This window comes from Macaca fascicularis, chromosome 3 (genome assembly GCF_037993035.2).
Source record: "Macaca fascicularis isolate 582-1 chromosome 3, T2T-MFA8v1.1".
NCBI classification, from domain to species: domain Eukaryota; kingdom Metazoa; phylum Chordata; class Mammalia; order Primates; family Cercopithecidae; genus Macaca; species Macaca fascicularis.
Genome location: NC_088377.1, coordinates 94,224,732 through 94,248,769, shown reverse-complemented (window position 1 = coordinate 94,248,769; position 24,038 = coordinate 94,224,732).

The following is a 24,038-nucleotide window of genomic DNA, read 5'->3' as shown; positions in this document are numbered from 1 at the left end:
TTCTTTGCATTTGTAGGGTGATTAACACAAAACATGTATTTTTTAAAAAATTCCCATCTGAAATACGTAATGTTTCAGTCTATTTTTATGCTCTCTTGAAAGTTATTACTTTCTCTTCTCCATCTGTACTTACTTCTTGGTGAACCAATGCAGACTCTGGGCTTTACCGATCATCTACACACCAACCACCCCCAAGCTAGCACTCCAGTCCAAACCTCTTTCCCAAGCTCCAGATTCTTATGTGCTCAACACATCACCACATACATCTAACACAACGTGTAGACATCTCCAAGTTAGTAGGTCTCAAACCTGTTCTTCCTCTAGAAACGTGCTCCGCTCACAGCTGTCTCTGTCTCAGTTCATGACATCTCCACCCTTTCATTTCCTCAGGCCAAAAAACTCTTATCTCTTCCTTGTGGGTTTTTTTTTGTTTTTGTTTTTTGTTTTTGTTTTTTTTTTTTTTTGAGATGGAGTCTTACTCTGCCGCCCAGGTTGGAGTGCAGTGGCGTGATCTCGGTTCACTGCAACGTCCACTTCCTGGGTTCAAGCGATTCTCCTGCCTCAGCCTCCCGAATAGATGAGACTACAGGTGCGTGCCATCATGCCTGGCTAATTTTTTGTATTTTTAGTAGAGATGGAGTTTCACAATGTTAGCCAGGATAATGTCGATCTCCTGACCTCATGATCTGCCTGCCTCGGCCTCCCAAAGTGCTGCGATTACAGGCATGAGCCACCATGCCCGGTCCCTTGCCTCCGTTTTTACTGTCACACTCCACATCTGATCCTTGGGGGGAAATTCTGTTGTTTCTACCTTCAAAGGCTTCAAAGCACATGCAGGATCTAAGCACCAGTCAACACCTCCACTGCTATTGGCCAGCCCCAGCCACATTGTCTGTCCCTCACCTGGCCTCCAGTTTCTCACCCCACTGAAGGCAGCAGCCAGAATGATACAATGAGAAAGTGAAATGATTCTAACCCTCTGCTCAGAGAACTCTAAAGCCTCCAGGTTTCACTCAGAGCAAAAGCCACATTTTCACAATGACTTCTAAGGGCGTTATGATCTGGCCCTGTGGCTGCCCCTCTGACTCTGAAAGGTGTCCTGCTGCTGTCCCTCCCTCACTGTAGGAGGCCACCAGCAGCACAGGCCACTAAGCATTCCAGGGACACTGGAAGCTCCAGGCTTGTGGGCTGGCTGTTCTCTCGGACTGGAGCAAGGCAGATGTCTGCATATGAACTCCCTTCTCTCCTTCAAGTCTGGGGGCAGGTGTCTCTCAGAGTGGCCTACCCTGGCCTCCTAGTTACAACTAGAGTCTTTGCTCTCCTCCCCCTTGCTGGGACTCCTGTTGTGTCTGCATTTTGTTTTGTATTAGGTTGGTGCAAAAGTAATCGCAGTTTTGCCATTAAAAGTCATGGCAGAAACCGTGATTGCTTTTGCATCAACCTACTATCTCCCTATCAATGACCACTTTCAAACATTCTAAAGAATTTACTTATTGTAATCGTGGTTTATATTCTATGTTTAAGTTCTAGAATGTAGGCTCCATAAAATAAGCAATCTGTTTTGCTCACTGCAGTATCCCAAGCACCTAGAATAGTGCCAGACACATGGTAGGTGAGCAACAAATACGTATGAAGTGGCTTCCTTCATTTAGATCTCTCCCAGTTGAAAGACATTTTTTACATTTTTATTCAAGCATATTACTCTATGTATAATAATGATGCAACCTTAATTTTTTTTTTTTATTTTTTCGAGACAGAGTCTCACTCTGTTGCCCAGGCTGGAGTGCAGTGGCACCATCTCAGCTCACTGCAACCTCCACTTCCTAGGTTCAAGTGATTCTCCTGCTTCAGCCTCCCAAGTAGCTGGGACTACAGGGGCATACCACCGCACCTGGCTAATTTTTTGTGTTTTTAGTAGAGACGGGATTTCACTATAGTCTCGATCTCCTGACCTCGTGATCTGCCTGCCCCAGCCTCCCAAAGTGCTGGGATTACAAACATGAGCCACTGTGCCCAGCTGCAATCTTAATTTAATGATTAACTTATTCTAATGCTTATCACTAGTCTTTCATATTACAATTTCTTCACTGTGAGATTAACAAAAAATGACCATCACCTCTCTTTTAGCAAGAAAAGAAGGCAGTTCAGTGGTGGCTCCCGCTTAGGCCCTGTGTTAGCACAGGCTGTTCAAGCTGCCTCTCCCTGCCTCCTCTGCCCTCCAATCCTCCAGCGTCCAGCACAAGGCCCTTCCTCCCCAAGTCCCAAGGCCCACCTCATTTCCTGCTTTAGGAGCACTGACAGGGAACCTCTGTGCTCCCAGCAATCACAAAAAGTGTGATGTTGGCAGAGCTACAACATCTTTTGTTATCTTGTCACATCCATACTTTACTCACCTCACAAGATTGTTGGGAAGACTATAGGAAAAAGTCTAATAATTTGATAAAAAATGGGCAAAAGATTTAACTAGACATTTCTCAAAAGAAGACATCCAAAGAGCAAACAGGCATATGAAAAGGTGCTCAACATCAATCATCATCAGAGAAATGCAAATCTAAAGTACAATGAGATATCATCTCACCCAGTTAAAATGGCTTTTATCCAAAAGGCAGGCAATAACAAATGCTGACGAGGATGTGGAGAAAAAAGAACCCTGGTACACTGTTGGTGGGGATATAAATTAGTACAACCACTATGGAGAACAGTTTGGAGTTTCCTCAAAAAACTAAAAATTGAGCTACCATACGATCCAGCAATCCCACTGCTAGGTATATACTCAAAAGAAAGGATATCAGTATATCGAAGAGATATCTGCACTATGGTTGTTGCACCACTGTTTAGAAAAGCTAGGATTTGGAAGCAAACTAAGTGTTCATCAACAGATGAATGGATAAAGAAAACGTGGTACAGATACACAATGGAGTACTATTCAGCTGATCCTGTCATTTGCAACAACATGGATGGAACTGGAGATCATTATGTTAAGTGAAATAAGCCAGGCACAGAAAGACAAACATCACATGCTCTCGCATATTTGTGGGATCTAAAAATAAAATCAATTGAACTCATAAACTTAGAGAGTAGATTACCAGAGGCTGGGAAGGGTATTGGCGGATTGAAGGGAGGTGGGGACAGTTAATGGGTCCAAAAAAAAAAAAAAAGAATAAGACCTACGACTGGCCAGGCACAATGGTTCATGCCTATAATCCTAGCACTTTGGGAGGCCAAGGCGGGCAGATCACAAGGTTGGGAGATCAAGACCATCCTGGCTAACACAGTGAAACCTCCTCTCTACTAAAAATACAAAAAAAAAAAAAAAATTTAGCCAGGCGTGGTGGCAGACACCTGTAGTTCCAGCTACTAGGGAGGCTGAAGCAGGAGAATGGTGTGAACTCAGGAGGCAGAGCTGGCAGTGAGCCGAGATCACACCACTGCACTCTAGCTTGGGCGACAGAGTGAGACTCCGTCTCAAAAAAAAAAAAAAAGACCTACTATTTTACTATTTGATAGCACAATAGTGTGACTACAGTCAATAGTAACGTACTTGTGTGTGTATGTATATACATACATATACATATATACACACATATATACATATATAGATATATATGCAACAGGGTCTCACTCTGTCACTCAGGCTGGAGTACAGTGATATGATTTTGGCTCACTGCAACCTCTGCTTCTGAGGCTCAAGCAATTCTCCCACCTCAGCCTCCCAAGTAGCTGGGACTACAGGCACATGCCACCACATCTGGTAAATTTTTGTATTTTCTGTAGAGACAGGGTTTTGCCATGTTGCCCAGGCTGGTCTCGAACTCCTGAGCTCAAGTTATCTGCCCACCTTGGCTTCCCAAAGTGCTGGGATTACAGGCATGAGCCACCACGCCCAGTCTTAACTATATATTTTTAAATAACTTTAATAATGTAATTCAATTATTTGTGACTTAAAGGATAAATGCTTGAGGGGATGGATACCCCATTCCCCATGATGTGCTTATTTCACATTTCATGCCTGTATCAAAACATCTCTGTACCCCATAAACATATACACCTACTATATACCCACAACAATTTCTAAAAATTTTTAAAATTTCCAAAAAAGATTGTTCGGAAGATAATGTCTGTGCACAGGTTTTATTTCATGAACTGCAAAGTAGCCCTGTAAAATTAAAATGTTACATCCATTTGGCTCTATAATAAAAATGTGTCTGCCTGCTTGTGGTGCAGCCTACACCCTGCACCTTTTTCCAGGGAGCTTATGTGGAGGACACAGTTGTTAGAGTGGTCCCCACAGCTGCATCCAGAGCCCTAAAACCATGAGGCTCACTCAGCTTGCTCTGTGGATGCTGCACCCATCTGCATGTAATGCCTCCTCCCGCTACCTTATGTCCCAGCAGGGCAGAGGGGTAACAATGGCACTTTCAAGGAAACTGGCCTCAAATCTTAGCTGCCTTCCTTTGTGGAAGATAGTAATTGGAGAAGTTCATTCCAATACATCTCTCAACGGGCAGATTAGTAAGCCTAGGCTGGAATATCGTCGCTTTCCTGATGTCAGAAGACAGGCTTCATCCTTTGGGATTCAGATGAAATTGGTTTAAAGTCAGACCCCGTGCTGTGGAAGCCACCCATATTCCTTCCCACAGGTCCCGGAAACCCAGAAAGAGGGTGTTTTGCCCTGGATTGTTGAGTCCATCTGGAGGGCAAACTGGGGGAAGAAAAGGACTCTTGGTGGCTGGGTCACAGGTCCTCTTCTCCCTCTCTCATCACACTGATTGTCCCTTTTGCTCTAATTCTGAGCCTGTGATTACAGAGGCTGGTGAAGTGGTGATGAGGACCCCACAGCTGTGTCACAGCTGCCTTTTGGGACTGAATTTTCCAAGCCAGCTGCCTTACAAGACGATGGGATGGCAATCAGCTTGTCCTTGCTTCTTAGAATCCCACTCACCTAGACTGAGTCCTTCCATAAGGCTGGCCCACGTCTGCTGGGGACAGGCAGGGAAAGCGGATTCAGAATGAAGAAAACACTCCAGCCAATTCCTTCCAGCGAAGCTGGCTGTTGCTGCGGCTCTCTCTTTCAGGGAAGACATTCGATTTTTGTCATTTGAAAAATTATGGCTCATTCCTATGAGTTTAAGTAGCTCTTGTTGTGTTTGGAAGTAAAAGAGTCCTAGTTACAACACAGCCTCAAACCCCAGCCTGCTGAATTGAAATGAGATGAGTCTTAGGATAAAATGAAACAACGCCAAAGGCTGTGCAGGGATGAGGCAGCCCTTTCTCCTCCATCTGGGCCCACTGTTTTCTTTCTGTCATAGGACTACAGAACACACTGCTGTAAACACATTTTTTTCTACTTGTGACCATTTCCGTGTTGCCCTCACGGTGGCCAGAGTGCAGGGGCATCATCTTTCTGAAGGGTGGGGCTTTGCTGTGGGTCTTTGTTCAGTCTAAACCTCATTGCTGTTGTACCTTTTAGGATGTCATTGTCTCAAAGAAAAATCTAAACTGGGAACAGTGGCAAGAAAATCAGTAAATAGATTACCGTGTTTGTCTCCTTCCAGCCATAGATTCCATGGCAACTTGAAAATAAGACCTCTGATTTGCTGGATGGCTAAGCCAAGTACTCTAGCTAAACAAGAAGAGGGGTTCTGGGTAAAAAGCTTCCCAGAGACCCCCAACCTCATTTGAGTTGTCTAACTTTTACCCTCTCTACCCTCCTTAATCAGCAGAACACTGAGTAATGAAGAACAACCCAACTTTGTCAAACTTTGTCTAAATTTGTGGGTATGTGAGATTTCAAAGCTATCTTATGGCTTGCAGTAAGCTTCCCCACGTAACCCGCCAGAGACCCTGTGGACACAAACCCACTTTTCTCTATCAATGGAATCATTTCAATAGAAAAATTAAAAAGCACTCTTTTATGGGCCAGGGATCAGCAGATTATGGCATACTGGCCAAATCTTGCCCACAGCTATTATTTTGTAAATCAAGTTGTATTGGAACACAAATGCGCTCATCATTGGCATATGTTGTTTTGACACCATAACAGCACAGTTAAGTTGTTACAGTAGAGACTGCTGGCTCAGGAAATATAAAAGACTCTATGCGGAACTTCACAGAAAAAGTCTACGTAACTCTGCTCTAGGCTAAATAATTGGAGAAATAAAGATAAACAACAACAACAACAAAAAGAATCGGAGATTTAAGGAATCATGAGCCATGGCTCATTAGCTAATCAATAACTTAAAAAATAGTTAGGTAAGAGGGATAACTCCAACCCACACATGCACGGAACTTCGTGTCAACGTTTGCCACACTCTCGCCCTTGCTCTTCCTTCCTCCAGGATTTCCCATGCAGCGGGCGGGAAAGCGACCCCAGTGGATGGAGCAGGAAGCAGGGTTCCAGGATGGACACCGGCAATCAACATCTATTTAAAAAGCGAAACGACATTGATTAACTCGAGGAAAAAAAAATCTAAGTACAAGAAATGACTCTATTGTTCTACTAGGCCCAGTTGTGAAGAATGTTTGCAATCATATAGTACACATGCTGAATCTTGATTTAAGCTTTAAAATTGTGCTATAACTTTACAGACTGGGGAAGAGTAAAAGTGAGTGAGGAGAATATAAGAGAATTAAATCCTTGTTTTGTAGAGTACAAAGTCAGTAGACGCTACACTAAAGTGAAAAAACATGGAACATGTTTTCTGAACAGGAGGTAAACCCCAGAATGAAAAGAGTTGAACTTGTTTTCGTCTTGAGGGGAGAGGCAATAGCAGGGACGGGTCAGGGACGGAATGCTGAATAGCATTTGAATTTCAAGTATGATATAGATAGCTTTAAAAACAATGGTTGAAAACAACAGTAGGAAGGGATAGAAAAGTCTGCTACCCCAGTGTGAAGGGCTAATGGTGTCCTCCCAAACTCATATGACCTCAGCATGTGACTATTTGGAGGTAGTCTTTAAAGAGGAAATAAGTTAAAATGAGGTCATTAGGGTGGGCCCTAGTCCGTTAAGATAGCTGTTCTTGTTACCGGAAAGGGGTCCTGATCTTGACCCTATGAGAGGGTTCTTGAATCTTGCGTAAGAAAGAATTCTGGGTAAGTCCAAAAAGTGAAAGCAAGTTTATGAAGAAAGTAAGGGAATAAAAGAATGACTACTCCATAGGCAGAGCAGCCCTGAGGACCACTGGTTGACCATATTTATAGTTATTTCTTGATTATATACTAAACAAGGGGTGGATTATTCATGAGGTTTTTGGGAAAAGGAGTGGGTAATTCCCAGAACTGAAGGTTCCTCCCCTTTTTAGATCATATAGCGTAACTTCCTGACATTGCCATGGCACCTGTAAACGGTACTGGCACTGGTGGAGTGTCTTTTAGCATGCTAATGCATCATAATTAGCGTACAATGAGCAGTGAGGATGGCCAGAGGTCACTTTCATTGCCATCTTGGTTTTGGTGGGTTTTGGCCGGCTTCTTTACCACAACCTGTTTTATCAGCAAGGTCTTTATGGCCCGTATCTTGCGCTGACCTCCTGTCTCACCCTGTGACTTAGAATGTTCAAACTCCTGGGAATGTATCCCAGTAGATCTCAGCCTTATTTTACCCAGCCCCTGTGCAAGATGAAATTGCTCTGGTTCAAACACTTCTGACATCCTGATAAGAAGAGAAAATTAGGATATAGACACGTGCAGGGGGTGAACATGCAAGGTCACAGGGAGAAAAGAGCCGTCTGCAAGCCCGGGAGACAAATTTCAAGAGAAAAAATTCTGTCCACACATTGATCTCTGACTTTTAGTCTCCATAACTGGGAGACAATGTGTGAAGCCCCAGCTTTAGTGCTTTGTTAAGGCAGCTGAAACAGACTAAGGCCCCTAGATTCCCTGAGGTGGAAGTGGACTGGCCTGGGGTGGGCGTGGCTGACACTGATGGAGAGCCTGGGGAAGGGGCTTCTTAGGGCCGTGCCTTTGGGGCAGCTGCTGAGCTGAGCTTGTGTCGGGAATTGGTTCCTTCCAGTGGGTTCTTGGTCTCTCTGACTTCAAGAATGAAGTCGCGGGCCCTCACCGTGAATGTTAACAGTTTTTAAAGATGGTGTGTCCGGAGTTTGTTCCTTCAGATGTTCAGATGTGTCCCGAGATTCCTCCTTCTGGTAGGTTCGTGGTCTTACTGACTTCAGAAGTGAAGCTGGAGACCTATGCGGTGAGTATTACCGCTCATAAAGGCCACACGTCTGGAGTTGTTCATTCCTCCCAGTGGGTTCGTGGTCTTGCTGGCTTCAGGAGTGAAGCTGCAGACCTTCACTGTATTATAGCTCATAAAGGTAGTGCTGAACCAAAGAGTGAGCAGCGGCAAAATTTATTGCAAAGAGCGGAAGAACAAACCATTTACAGCGTGGAAGAGGACCCAGTGGCTGTGCTGTAAGCTGGGGTAGCCTACTTTTATTCCTTTATTTGGTCCCACCCACATCCTGCTAATTGGTCCATTTTACAGAGTGCTGACTGGTCTGTTTTCACAGAGTGCTGATTGGTGTGTTTACAAACCTTTAGCTAGACACAGAGTGCTGATTGGTGCATTTACAATCCTTTAGCTAGACAGAAAAGTTCTCCAAGTACCCACCTGACCCAGAAGCCCAGTGGGCTTCACCTCTCAAGCTGAACTGAGCTCTGATTTTTCTCCCACTGGAAGGTCAACATTGTTCGGGGGTTCTTCATCTTGCTGTGGCTCTGAGTCAGCTAAGCATGACTGCAAAGCGTGGCACTTTCACTTGACAAGTCCCTTCCCTCACTCACTACAGCAAACCATTCTTTAGTCCCTGTGCCAAAACTGTCTTTGTTTGTTTCTTTGGGGCCTTACATTTTGGAAGCCACAGAGACACACTGTACAAAGGTTTTTGTGGAAAGCAATTTGCCTTTCCATTGATATATATATATTTATTTATTTATTTATTCCTTTTTGGCAGATGCCAAGGTCATCTTTCTGTTTGTGCTACAGATACACTGTAATTGTTTTTATGAGCAAATCTCTGCGTGTTCCTATGACATTTCATGATCTTCCAAGTGAACAACCTGACAGTGCCAACGTTTATACTGAAGTAAAAGAACTCCTGAAAATTCTCATATAAATGTCAGCAATATTGTGGAAGTTTGACCACTTTCATGAGTCCATACATTGGAAATCAAAATAATAAGGAAATTTCTTAACTCTATTAAAATCATTTTTTCTTCTTCATATTTTTTCTTTCAGTCTGCTAACAAACACTTACAGCCTGACTAGTTATTCTAGTTCAATTTTGTCTTCTGTGTGTGTGTTTGGGTGCAGACGTGTGTTTGTGTGCTTCTAAACTTAATTCTTGTTACATTGGTTTTCCACCGGGCATGGTGGCTCATGCCTGTAATTCCAACACTTTGGGAGGTTGAGGTGGGCAGATAACCTGAGGTCAGCAGTTCAAGACCAGCCTAGGCAAGATGGCAAAATCCCATTTCTACTAAAAATACAAAAGTTAGTTGGGCATGGTGGCATGCCACTATAATCCCAGCAACGCGGGAGGCTGAGGCAGGAGAATCACTTGAACCCAGGAGGCGGAGGTTGCAGTGAGCCGAGATAGCACCACTGCACTCCAGCTTGAGTGACAGAGCAAAACTCTGTCTCAGAAATAAAAACAACCCCTCCCACCACCAAAAAATTGTTTTTCAAAAATAGTAGAGATGGAGTTATACTTCCAAATTGCTTGCACTCATTTTAAGCACTGGAAGTGCTGTCCTGGGAATCCCGTCAGGGCGGAAAATTCACCAGAAGAGAGGAAACAGATTTCATGTGTCCTCTTTCCAACCCAAGCTGCTTCACATGCTGTGAGCATTAATAGAGAAGGAGACAGAGGAGGTAAAGCTTTGCTTTGCTTTGCTTTGGGGCATCTATTGAAGCTTGCTGCTATGCCCAGTTTTTGTTGTTCCTGTTGATTCTTTGTTTTTGTGTTTTATTATTCTGGATTTGGGGGCTTTATTCTCTAAGAAAGTAGTGTGTCTGTATGTTTCCATGAATGGCCCTACTAGAGTCACTGTCTCTGAGTTATCGTGGTGTGGGACACTTTCCCTCGCTGCTGACAGACTCATGCACACCTAGCATTACACAGGGCTCTGTCCTCAGAACAGCCAAGTGCCTGGAAGGCAATAGCTTTCTTGATTCTCTTTTGCAAGGACTATCTTTGTGTTCCTTAATTTTTTTTTTTTTTTTGATAACTCTCCTAAGCCATTGTAATAACTGGGACCCAGCGACTGTGTAAGGAAGACTGCCTTTATTTGCAGAAAACAGAGAATCCCAACAAGTGATATGACTGTCTCATTCACTGGCGTGAGATCTTTTATGACTATGAAGTAGCTAGCAGCTAGAACTCACCATTATACACCAAAGACCAGACATACCATCTCTGGCAATGTTCCTTAAAAAATAGTAATACATGTTTCAGATCCTCTTCTGCATCATAGTAACAAAATTCAGTTCCTTAAAAATCTAGAGTGTGTTTTCTACAGACTTGCTTCCTTCATTTTCACAATGAATGATTTTGCTCTGCTCGTTTCACAGTTCCAGGAAGTTCCTGCCAGTAGCTCATTGAAAGGACAACCTTGCTTTATATATCTCAAAGAATTCAGACGATGAAATCATTTGAACTAGCCAAGAAGTGAAATGCTAACGTTCTAGAGGTGTACTTTCACCTCTTTGTTAAATACTGTACTATATTATGAAAATATAGTCAAGGAATTATTAAGTAACAGTATAGGTGACATGCTAAAATAAACTATCTGTAATAGGTGTGACCTACAGTTTTTAGTTTTGTGGAATACTGAGAACTAACAACATGAAAAACTGTTTAATATAAGCACATTCATGCAAATCTGATGGGGCTTAAAAAGAAATTAATCCTTGAGACAAAATATGTGGTTCACTTATTCTACATATCTATACTATCCTCTCAGAAACTTTCACAGTATTGAGTCGCTGTTGTCATAAATCTGTGACAACACATAGCAAATCTTACATAACACACAGTTGCAAGTATTTCCTATTGCTGTAAATTTGGTTGACAATACTTGTGCTTCATTTAGAGGTTAGATGAATTGTTCATTTTTCAATTAAGTAAGTTTCATGGTTAAATGGTTTAAATTGAAGTGATGTAAAACAATTATTTTCATCTAAAAATATATTCTATCATAATTATAAATCAAATAGGCTTTGGAAAATGCTATACTTTCATCTAATTAGCAATTAAATGGGAGATTCATACAGTTCCCTGAGAAAGCTGTTCTAATACTCAGGATAGAAGATCACTTTTCATACATCTGCCTGCCACACAAGCACATGCCTTCTGCCTCACTGTCCTTTGCCTTCTGCATTACTTACCCTTCCAGGTTGGTTTCTAGGCCTTTCCACAAGAGCGAAATATGCCTCCTCTTCCCTTAACCCCAGCAGCCCATCTCCTACCCACTTGATGTCTTCTGAAACTGGAACCAAATGCTCCACTTTGCAAATCCTCACAATTGCCAACCTCACCTGACAAGGCACCCTGAGAAAGACTGATTCAAGAATCTGAAGTCAAGCATTTATTTGAAATCACCGAGTCAAATACAAGTAAATCCCCTTGCCCCAATAAAGAGGAGCAGCTATAGGACAGAGGTACAGAACACCAAAGACTATACATTTATTTATCAAAAGAGTGGCAACATTGGGGGCCAGGGATGGGGGCTCACACCTGTAATCCAAGCACTTTGGGAGGCTGAGGCAGGCAGGTCACTTGAGGTCAGGAGTTCGAGACCAGCCTGGCCAACATGGTGAGACCCTGTCTCTACTAAAAATACAAAAAATAGCCGTGCATGGTGGTGTGTGCCTGTAATTCTAGCTACTCGTGAAGCCAAGGCATGAGAATTGCTCGAATGTAGGAGGTGAAGGTTGCAGTGAGCTGAGATGCTGAGATTGCGCCACTGCACTCCAGCCTGAGTGACACAGTGAGACTCCATCTCAAAAAAAAAAAAAAAAAAAAAAAAGAGTAGCAACACTGAAACACTGAGTGAGCCTGAATTTGTTGTCCATAGAAGTCCAACTACAAAGGTTAGTTCCCCAGGAGACTCTCAGAGATGGGCTAATCTGTCCAGCTACTGTTCCGGCTCTTGCATATTGGCTGTCTGTGGCTTAAGACACCTCTGAAATGCCTAATCAGTGCAAAACAAAAACAAAAGAAAACAAGACAACTGCCACTAACAGAAACCAATGCACAGGAGCAGGCTATCCCTGTGTGTCATTTTTCATGATCTATAATGTTGGGGTGTGCTCATGTCTGAAATTCTGCAGTTACGGATTAAATCTTGTTTCCTGGTTTAAAAAAAAAAAAAAAGTTGCCTTTGCTGAAAAAGAAAAGTGATACATCGGATCATTTCCTTTTTCTGGGGCCTTGCCCTTGAGCTGAAGAATACTATTTATTATTTTATACTCCTCCTGACATTGTCTTATTGTTTTGCTGCATACAATCTGTCCTCAAACTGAATCTCCAAATTTCCTGATTTTTTTGAGCAACTCTGGTCCCAAGACTTGAAAGACAGCTCAGCTAAGAGAAAAATTCTCGAACCACAAAGAAGATGAAGGAGGGGGAGGAAAGAAAGCAAAAGGAAAGAAACTAGAAGCATTAAAACTTTAATTTTTCATGACTCATGTTTCTATAAATGTAAATGACTAATAGACTCCATGAAATATTAATCAAGTCAGTAATCCAGGATTATATATGATGCCAAATTGCTCCCTGTTGCCAGTGAAAAAGCTATCAGGCAGCAATTTCTGCAAACAAACACAAGCTTCCAAATGCCCCAACAGGGGAGTGAGATCTCGCTTGGTGCTTCATTTTTCATAAGGACCAGTCTTGGATTGGAAGGCTGTGCTGTTCTCAATCGCAGGACAAAAAAGAGAATGACACAGGAAGATGCGGGACAGACTTACACAGAAATCTACCAGGGGCTGTCATCTGATATCGCAGATGCTTTACCAGAGGGGCTGCTATTCACCAGGATTAAACTCTGGAAGCATATGTGTTTATGCACCAGGGCATAGTATTAGAGGGAAGGCCCTGCTGGGGATTAAACTTGTTTTATTAGTTTCTTTTCTTTAGCAAAGTAGGTTATAGGCCATGTCACAGTAGAGCAAATGCTATGAGTAGTGGCCTCTGGAAAGGGTGTTTTGGGGGTTCCTGGAAGTCACGGCATATGACCTCCCCTTGCAGGTGCAGCTGTCCAGGAAGAAGAGAGAGCTCACCTGGCCAGTGACGCCAGGTCTCTTATCAGAGCTCCCAGGACCAGATTGAGCCCTGAGAAGAAGCTGATCCTTGGAAGCTGGCATTTTGGGAGCAGAGACTGGGGCCTCATGGTTGGCTTAGTGCTAAGGGTACATGATTGTCTTCCCTAGAACTGCACCCAGGACAGGCTTCCCAGCCAGCAAAGGGTCATCTCATCAGGGGATGAACAACACTGTCATCAGGGAACCATTCTTCAGCAGTTACATCATGTGCCGGGGGATGAGCACAGAACTGAACTGATCAACTCTAGTTCTCTCTCCTAGTGGCATGTGAAGGCTGGGCCAACCTACTAAAGGTGGTCTAAGGGTCCCTGGACTTTCTAGACAACTAGGGATGGAGTGGGATGGGAGCCTCAATAGGGAAATACTAATTTTCTGATAATGGGGAATGTGGTATGAACAATTATTTTGTGGCAGGAACTGTTATCTGCGTTCCCAACAGCCTTTGTCTGGTAGAGCCCACCTCTCATGACAGAGACTTAAAATGCCAAGAACTCACTCTCCCAGACTGTCTTCACATGTAGTCTGGTTTTGGCCAATGAGAACCTGAAATACTTTACTAGGAGCTTGAGGGAACATTTTTTTTTGGTCTCTTGATAAAAAGAGAGGGATAGACAAAGAGAACTTGCCTCTTTCTTCCTGCCTTGAATATGGTTTGAGTGAATACCTGACATTTGGAGCTGTGACAGCAATATTGTTTCCGTGAGGAAAAGACTGGGAGAATCACATATAAGTCAACCCAGAGCCCTGATACTGCACAACCACCAACCAACACTGGAATCACCTACTTCAAGACTTCCTGTTAGGTGAGAAAAATATCCATTCCCTTTAGAAGTTTCTTTTAGTTAAGTATTACTGTTAGTTGCAGTTGAAAACATTTCCATTGGTTAGTAATGTCTTTGATTGCAAATGACAGAAAAACGCAGTTAACCCCGGCTTAAAACATAGGAACTTCTTACTTAATAGGAAGTCTAAGGGTAGATCGTCCCAAAGTTGGCTCAGTAGCTCAGTCATGTCATCAAGAACCCAGGCTCTTCTCATATTTCAATAGGCTTTGACCTTTGGTTGTTGCCTCATGGTTGCAAAATAACTGCTGGAGTTCCAAGCATTCCATGTTGGCATAGGATGGGAAGGGAAGAGGAGAGCAGAGTGGGAGCTTTTGCCCCAGCTATTTCTCCATTATCTAGGAAGAAAATTTTTCCCAAGGTCCCCTAGGAGAGTTCTCCTCTTACATCCCATTGACCAGAATTGGGTCACATGCTTATCCATCAGTCAATCGCTAGCAAAGAAGACGAAGACACCCATTATTGACTCAAATCAGGCACTGCTGAGCATCGGTTCTTGTCCTCTTTTCCTCTCCTCTCTCAGAATGTCCGCTGCCCTTGCTTGCAGCCCTCTAAGTGGTCCTCTGGTGATGCTACAGTCTTTGGGTTTCTGTTAAAGAACAGAGATTTTCCTTCCTTTGAGCTTCCCTCCATCAGTTGAACCCAAAACAGATTGTGTGTTCCCCAAGGCTAGTGTTTGCTGATGTTTTTAGGGGAAAAGGTACCCCCAAAACAATAACAAAAATGATCTTCAGGTGCTGCTTCCACTGCTTGTCTCCCTAGAGCTAGACCCTAGAACAGTGGTTCTTAACAAGGGGCGATTTTGCACACAGCCTCCAGGGACATTTGGTAGTATCTGTAGACATTTTTGTTTTTCATGACTCGGGGCTGGGGATGGTAGTACTACTGGCATTTAGTGGGGGGTTGCCAGGGATGCTGCTAAACATCGTACAATGTACAAAACAGCCTCCCACAAGAAATAATTATCCAGACCAAAATGTCAGTAGTGCCAAGGTTGAGAAAACCAGCCCTGAAGGATAGACTGAGCCTGAGAATCAACTTTCCTCCTTTTCTTAGTGCCTTCTTGCTTCTGCCTCAGGCCCTTATACATAAGAATCTCCATATTCTATGCCTCACTCCAAGGATGCTAACTTGCCCCTGGGCAGTAGCAGTGACCGAGTAAGCACCATGAAGGAGGCACCAAGTACTTGTGTCACACTAACAAAATCAACCTAATCTCTTCTGAGTCTGTTTTCACCTTTGGGAAAATTGCAACAATCCCTGGATGACTTTTGTACAAAATTACAAAGTGTTGCGTTGCAGCATAGGCAAGAATGTGTCCCGTAGCCAGTTCATCAGAGGGAAGCACTGTGGGAGGATTGTGGCAGATTCATTCCCTTGCTGTTGATGAACTTTGGAAATGAGTGAAAGGGCAATTTAGCACATTCTAAAAATTAAGCCTGGCTGGGCCGCGGTGGCTCATGCCTGTAATCTCAGCACTTTGGGAGGCCGAGGTAGGCCGTTCACCTGAGGTCAGGAGTTTGAGACCAAAAATTAGCTGGGTGTGGTGGTGCGTGCCTGTAATCCCAGCTACTTGGGAGACTGAGGCAGGAGAATAGCTTCAACCTTGCAGATGGAGGTTGCAGTGAACTGAGATTGCACTACTGCACTCCAGCGTAGGCAACACAGTGAGACTCTGTCTCAAAAAAAAAAAAAAAAAATTAAAATTAAGCCTTCTGAACAATTTTGATTTGGGGCAAGGTCTTCTCTTTTACTGCTCACTTTCATTTTAACTCCACTAGGCTGAAGTGAGAAGTTAAAATTACCTTCTCTTTAGAGTTGTCACTTGTTATTTTCCTTTCCTACATTCTCCTATTCTTATCCCATTTCCATTCAAAAATAGAGACAGAGACCAAGTAAAGGAAGATAGAGAAATCAAACACGCACTGAGACAGGATTCCCTGCTTGTTGGTGCTGTCTCAAGAGATGATCCTTCTGACTTCTCTCCTGCAGTTACCTTCTGCTTGGAGTCTGAAGATGTTAAGACACAGGTTTGGCTGCTGTTACAAAGAGATTGCCATCCCAATACTTGTTTTGAATAAACTTGAATTTTCTCTTACATGCCCAATGGGTAGGAGTTCTAGGGGCTGGGAGGGTGGTTTAGTGGTGTGCAGTGCCCCAGATCCTTTTGCTCCACTTTGCTCAACATGCAACTTCTACCTGGTTGTCAAGGATGGCTGTACCAATTCCCACCCTCGAACCCACACTCCAGCCAGCAGGAAGGGGCAGAGGAGAATGCAGAGCACCCCCTTACCTTCAAAGGCAATCACCTGCCAGTTACACTCATGACTTCTGCTCCAAGGCACCTGGCCAGAATTACCCACACTGCTACATCAACCCACTGCTATGGGTGGGACCTGGAAAATACAGTCTTTATTTGTGGGGGCCCAGTGTGCTAACTATAATTGGAAAGTTCTATTACGAACGTTCTGTTACTAAAGTGCTGCCCGAGAGTCATATTCTGTGTTGGTATTTCCAGGGGGTACTCTATTTAATCCTCATGATGAAGACAGATACTCTGAATCTCTATTTCACAAATGAGAAAGATGAGGCACAGAAACCCCTCCTCCCCAAGTAGACCTTCAGTCAAGGATTCTTGTGCAAATGCTTTGTTAAGGGAGTCATGGCGGGTGGTGCAGGGGGCACTGAGAGAGGGGGAAGCAGGACAGAGACAGGGGAGGAAGCCAAGCAAGGGCACGATTTCAGGAAAAGCCCCAGCTCCATCCTGACCCCACAGGAAGCTCCAGAGCAGGCGCTGCCTCTCAGAATTTGTCCTTGAGGCAAGGGAGCCCGTGTTCACACTCCCACACCAGTTATGTGTTGGCAGTCACCCTGGAGGGGACTAAACTCCCAGGCCCTGTCAGCCTGTGGAACCTGCTGCCCTATCAGCTCCGGCAGCCCGGGGGCAGTCCTCTGTGGAGGTTTATAAGGACCAGCCATCAGGAGCAAAGCTGGAGTAGAGCACAGCGAACCTGTGGGAGGGGTTGAGAAGGGGTTGAGGGGATTTTGGGAAGGCACCACAGTGTCCACCACACCATGGACTCAACAGCACCTCATGGTTAAGACCATCCCTGGAGTGAGGCCACTCAGCAGTCCTGCCTCCCTGACCCACACACATGCCAATTTTATCACACTTGAGAAGCTGTCCACTGTGAGAAAGTCCTTCACTCAGTCACTCAACACACTTTTATTGAGTACCTTTAATATGCCAGGCTCTGGTTAGTGACCAGGCATATGAAGACCAATAAGAAACACAGTGGTCCCTTCCCTTACAGTTTACAGCTAAAGGTCAACAAAGACAGGAAAATGAATAGACCTTAGATTCAGAATAATCAACATAATAGTCTTGCTGTATTCAGGAGATTTCAGAGGTGAGAGACACAGGGAAGAAGCAGAAAACATTTGACAGAGGAGGAGACAGTTGATTCTGGGTTTTAGAGGTTGAACAAGGGCCCTTCCAGGCAGCCTGTTCAAAGCTACGGAAGCACAGAAGAGCTGGGGATGTACTGTGGGCCTAGGAGAAGTTGCCAAATGAATGACAGAGTGAAGGAATTAGTGAATGAATGGGTCCATTGCCTGATCATTCTCAGGGGGACAGAAGATCATTTAGAAATTCTAATTATTGGCCAGGTGCGGTGGCTCATGCTTGTAATCCTAGCACTCTGGGAGGCCAGAGCGGTTGGATCACCTGAGGTCAGGAGTTTGAGACTGGCCTGGCCAACATAGTGAAACCCCTTCTCTACTAAAAATACAAAAATTAGCCTGGCCTGGTGGCAGACGCCTGTAGTCCCAGCTACTCAGGACGCTGAGGCAGTAGAGAATCGCTTGAACCGGGGAGGCAGAGGTTGCAGTGAGCCAAGATCATGCCACTGCACTCCAGCCTGGGTAACAGAGTGAGACTCTATCTCAAAAAAACAAAAACAAAACCAAAACAAAACAAAAAAAGCAAAAAAACAAAAGAAAGAAATTCTTATTATAAGTAGGGTTTTCTCCCAACATACACAACCCTCTCCCTCTCATTCTTTTTCTCCCCAGGAGATTCTAACACACCCCCAGGGCAGCAGGTGCCTCCAAATGTTACCCTCAGGAGTATGTGTGCCTGAGTATGTGTGCCTCCAAATGTGCCTCCTGTTACCCTCAGGAGTGAAGGACAGAACGAAAGGTGGAAACTCAGCCCTGTTTCTCAGTAAGAATGTTCTTTTTTCTTCCATCATCAGCCAAATCTGACCAGCCTGTGATTTGGCTGCAGTGTTAAGTTTCAGGGAGCCTTGCTTCTCCCATTTGAAACCAAGAGGATAAGAATAGTTTGCCCTGGTTCAAGAATTACATTGAGATAGGCAGCACATATCCCTCAGGATAAAATGCAGGTGGAGTATCCCCTATCTGAAATACCTGGGGCCAGAAGTGTTTTGGATTTCTTTATTTTTTAAATTTTGGAATTTCTGATACGGCTTGAGCATCCTAAATCCAAAAATCCAAAATCCAAAATGTTTCAATGAGCATTTTCTTTGAACATCATGTTGATCCTCAAAAAGTTGCAGATTTTGGAACATTTCAGATTTTGGATTTTTGAATTTGGGTTGCTCAACCTGTAAAAAATATATATAAATATAACCTCCCTTCCCCAGACCAACTGGCCAGCCCCTCCCTATCTGTCCTCAAGGTCAGATTCACAAATCCCACAGGAAGTGCAGGCATCCTGTCAAGGGCAGGTGGCAGGAGCCCGGGGCGGGGGGTGTGTGGCGCGCATGCCCTGGACCTCCCACCAGGGCGTGCACAATTAAAGTCTCCACATGCTTTTTATTGATTGACTACACAAGGTCACTGGTTTAATGACAATCATATGAATCAAGGAAAAGACCCTACAATTTCAAATAAAATGAGAGGAGCCTGGCTTAATAAAAGACAGTGTGTTCCACATTGCTTTTGCCCCCACCAGCATCAGCCCCTAGGCCCTCTCTGTGCCAGGGGAGTGGTCTTTGTGAAGTGCCACCCTGCCCATCCCAGGGTCTTTTAATGTCACAGGGTCTTTTAATGTCACACTCCCTGCCTGATGTGCTAGGATAGTACTTCCTCCAGAGGCCCCAGGGACTCAAATATGACATTTAAAAACCAACACCTCCTTTAATAGCTAATGACAGCAGTAAGGTGGGAGTTCTATGGTGGCCTTCACTGCCCTGTGTCTCTGTCCCCAGATGTGCTGTGGTGAGCACCCAGCCGCCGTGCTTGCTGAGGCTGGCAGAGCACTTTGGGTCCTTGGTGACTCTCTGGGAGGCGCTGGGCAAATTGACAACATGACTGACTGCATCACTCTCAGAAAAATGTCTTAGTTCCAGGTACCAGATATCTGTTGCTAAGAATTGGAAAGAATGCTATTTTCTTCTGGAGAATTTGCAATTTGGCCAGCTTTGAGGGAGGGATTTCATTAAAGAGTGGGGAGAAAGGGCAGTTCTCTGTATTAAGTTACTGTGCTTGGCCTGGTACCTGCTCATTCAATACTCACACTCATATGATCCTGTGCAGTGTGATTGTCTCCATTTTACAGATCTCTCACAGATGTTTAGGTCACTCACTTTTAAAACTTGGATTTGACCAGGCGCGGTGGCTCACGCCTGTAATCCTAGAACTTTGGAAGGCCAAGGAGGGCGGATCACCTGAGGTCAGGAGTTCAAGCCCAGCCTGGCCAACATGGTAAGACCCTGTCTCCACTGAAATACAAAAATTAGCTGAGCATGATGGCGGGTGCCTGTAATCCCAGCTACTCGGGAGGCTGAGACGAGAGAATCGCCTGAACCTGGGAGACGGTGGTTGCAGTGAGCTGAGATTGCCCCACTGCACTCCAGCCTGGGCAGTTGAGCAAGACTTCATCAATAAACAAACAAACAACAAACAAACAAAACTTGGATTTGCACCCAGGCCTCTCTGACTTGAGAAATTCACTTTACTACCTCAATGGTACCCTAAATTAAATTAAACCTTTTCTCAAGGTTGAAATCTGTCCACATCCTTGCCCCTCTGAAAGTAAGAGCAGGGTTGCTGTCGGCCCTCCACACATCTGACCATGTCTGGGTGGAGGGCAGGCTTGGCTGTGCCCCAGTGCTGCCAGCAGATCGGCCTCCAGGAGAACTTAAAGGAAGGTCCCAATCTCTAGCAAGAAATTCTTGGCCCAGGTGTGTTTTAGGATTCAGAATTTTCCAGATTTTAGACTTATAGAATTATAGTGCCTATGCCATGTCATGCAGAATACCCAGCAGAGTCAGGGGCAGCACCTTGAAATGAATTACATGCATATCTACACAGTGAAATTGTTACCTGGAGCAAATCTGCGTGGGTCTGCAGCAACCTCTTTCCTCTGCCTCCTCAGAAGAAAGAGTTCGACTGATGGGGATAAGGCAGAAGAGACTGTGGCAAGTTTTAGAGCAGGAATGAAAGTTTGTTAAAAAGCTCTAGAGCAGGAATGAAAAGAAAGTAAAGTAGACTTGGAAGAGGGCCAAGTGGGCATCTTGGAGGACAAGTGTGGGGTCTGACCTTTTGACTTGGGATTTTATATGGTGGCACATGTCTAGGGTCTGGTGTCCCTTCTCCCCGATTCTTCCCTTGGGTGGGCTGCCTGCGTGCACAATGGCCTGCTAGCTCTTACGAGGGGAGCATGCGCAGGGTGCTTACTGGAGTTGTAGGCATGCTCACCTGAGGCAGTCTTCCTATTACTGGTGCAATGTCCCTGGAAGGTCATATACCAGTTCAGTGCCACCATTTTGCCTTTAAATGTGCATGCTTGAGCCCACTCACCCAACTCCTGAGATCTTATCAGGAAGCTGCTGATCACCAGCTTCAGGTGTTTCTATACAGGGACACTGCCTTTCTCTGGTGCTGACTGCAACCTATTATTATTCTAGAGAGGCAGACAATTGCCTCAGTATCACCTGATGGGTGTCTGACTTTCCTGGTGGGGTGCAGGGCCCTCTTCTGCCCTCTTTTCATCTGAGTAGCTACCCACTGTAACAAAATGTTCACACCAAGTGGGATAAAGATTATAAAGAACTTCACGTCAATTCACTTCAGGTGTTGCCGCAAAATTAGGTATGCCAAGTGTTGGAGCTTTGAAGCTTTTTTCCCCCAACTTTATTTAGAAAAACAAATCTAGGTCCCAGTGCCCCCCATGCCCTCTCCAACCCCTCACCATAATTTAAGTAATTTAGAGTTGAAGGGAGGAAAAGGGAAGGGGAGGGATGAGGAAGAAGAGCCCACTGCAGCCCTGGCCATGGGATTCTCGGCCACCCCAGGACCCCCGGGGACCAGAGGGTTGGTGGAGGAGGCTGCAGCGCCTGGGCCCGCCATGCCCCCTAGATCTCCACACGTGGTTCTCCAAGAGCAGGTAGCCTGACCCCTGGTTAAGTGCAGACTCCAGATGGCTCAGCCGGCACCTGATGGTCAGCGGCACACATCAGACATGCAGCTCAACCGTGGAGTTCCTCCGGATCTTACTGCTGGCACCCATATTGAGGAGGAAGGAAGCCTTTGGGTGGAGGGATGGGGAGTCCTCCCTCAGCAAGAGTTTCACATGGTACAGGCCCCAGGGCCCTCAAAGGTGACCTGCAGGTCTGCGAGGACCTCCTTGTTGGGAAAGACCTTTACGTCATCCAGCAGGTTTTGCAGTCAATGTCGTTACCTCCTCGTGCACCACCAGGCCATGATGGGGAGAGCAGGTTCTTCACATTCAAGTCATGACTGATGCTGGACAGGGGTGAGTCTCTGCCACTCACCCCCATCCCCGCATCCCTGCCCTCCCTCCCCTAAACCACACACCCCAGAAACAGGTTCTGGGATTTGGGAATCCCTCTAAGGGATCGTGGACACATAGGTTGTATTGAAGCATCCTTCTGCTTGTGTCAGTCCTGTCCAGGTAAATCAGTCCTGGATCAGGCAGCAGGTGCAGGCTGGGTAGGCTTCTCACTCTGGAATGCTCACAGCTGGGCCAGAGGAGGAAGCCCCACTCTCTGGGCATTTCCAGGACATAGGATCGAGAATTAGAGGTGCTGAGCTCCTTGGCTGGCTGCCTCACAGAGCTGTGTGCCCCTAGGGAAAGTGCCACACTCACCTCCCTGGTCTGCTAACTGTGGAGCAGGCAGAGAAGGAAGCCCTGGATGCTCTCAGTGGTTCTGTGCAGCTGAAGGCTGCTGTGAGGCTATGGGGACCTCCAGACCAGGGCAGAGCCCCCACATTCTCTGCACTCTTGGGTAGGGATTTTAACCACCAGCCCCTGCTTCCTCCCCTGTCACTGTCTGGGAATGTGGGTTCTGGAGTCCTACTTCCTGGGTCAGAGTCCACCCCACCAGGCAGCTCTGCTTGGACCTGATAGCTTATCTAAACCTTGGTTTCTTTACCTGGGTAATGAGCGTGATAATAACGACACCCACCTCATAAAGTGAGAGACTTGACAAAGCTAGCATGGGTCCAGCTCAATGCCTGGGCATACCGAAGGCACAGGATACAAGAGATAGCTCTGAGCCCTAGTGTGGAGATGAGGCCTGTGTCAGTGTGCTGTGGTTGCTGAAAGAAATTACCACAACCTTGGTGGCTTAAAATGACAGAAATTGGTACTCTCACCATTCTGGAGTCTAGAAGTCTGAAATCAAGGCATCAGTCAGTCTGGCTCCTTCTGCAGGCTCTGAGGCAGAATCTCTCTCAGCCTCTCTTCAGCTTCTGTTGGATGCTGGTGGTCCTTGGTGGTCCTCAGCTTCGAGATGCCTCCCTCCAGTCTCTGCCTCTGTCTTTGCGAGGCCTTCTCCTTATGTCTTTGCGTATCATTTCTCTCTCTCCTTTCTTTTATTAGGACACCAGTCATTGGATTTAGGATCCACCCTAATCCAGAATGATCTCATCTCAAGAACTTTAGCTTAATTAAATATGCAAAGACCTTATTTCCACATCAGGTCACATTCACAGGTACAAGGGGTTAGGACTTGAACATATCTTTTTGGGGGGCGCCGTTCAGCCCCACTACAGCACCCTAGTGCCACAAAGCTCCTAGGGTTGGAAGAGTGGCACAGCAGTCACCCACATGTGACGGCAAATTGTTCTTAGACCCCTAGAGGGGTCGCTGATGGGGGTCACTTGGTACAGCGGCCACATAGTTAAAGGCTAGAGGTTTTTAAATGGGGGCCTAGTGGCAAGCCCTAAGGAAGCGAGCAAGTTTATTTTACAAAGTGAAATTTTGTTTCCTCATCTCTAAAATGAACGTGGGACGTCCCACTTCAGGAGTTCTCTTGAAGACTAAAGACAACAGGTGTGCAGTGTCTAGTCCATAATAATAAAAATGAAACAAAACAACAACAACAAAAATAACGTCTAATCCATAAAACTCTGTCAGTGAAATGTCCTCCCCTGCTCCCACTTTCGGTCCTCTCTGAAATCAGGCACCTGATCGGGCCCTCCCATCGTTAGAGCACTTCAGTGCCAGCCACGGCAGGAGGCTGGTTATCTGAAGGACCTTCTCCAATGCCAATCGGTTGGCAAAGTCCAGATCTGCATTGCGGATAAGTGCTTGATTACTGGGGACAGATTCGATGGAACTGCTCCCGTAATGAGAAACACCATTAACAACCCAAACTCACAAGCCCCCACCTTTCTGATACCCAGAGAGGACATCCAGGGTTTGCTCTTCAAGCCAAAACCTGGTATCTGATGCAAAACATGTCTGGGATGGGTTTCAAAGCAGGAGTCTGCGTTCCCCCAAAGCCCTGTGAGGGGCCATAGACACAGCTCACACAATGAAGCTTGGCCATTCAGACCTGGGAAAGGTCAAGGCCAGACAGGTTCTCCTGTCC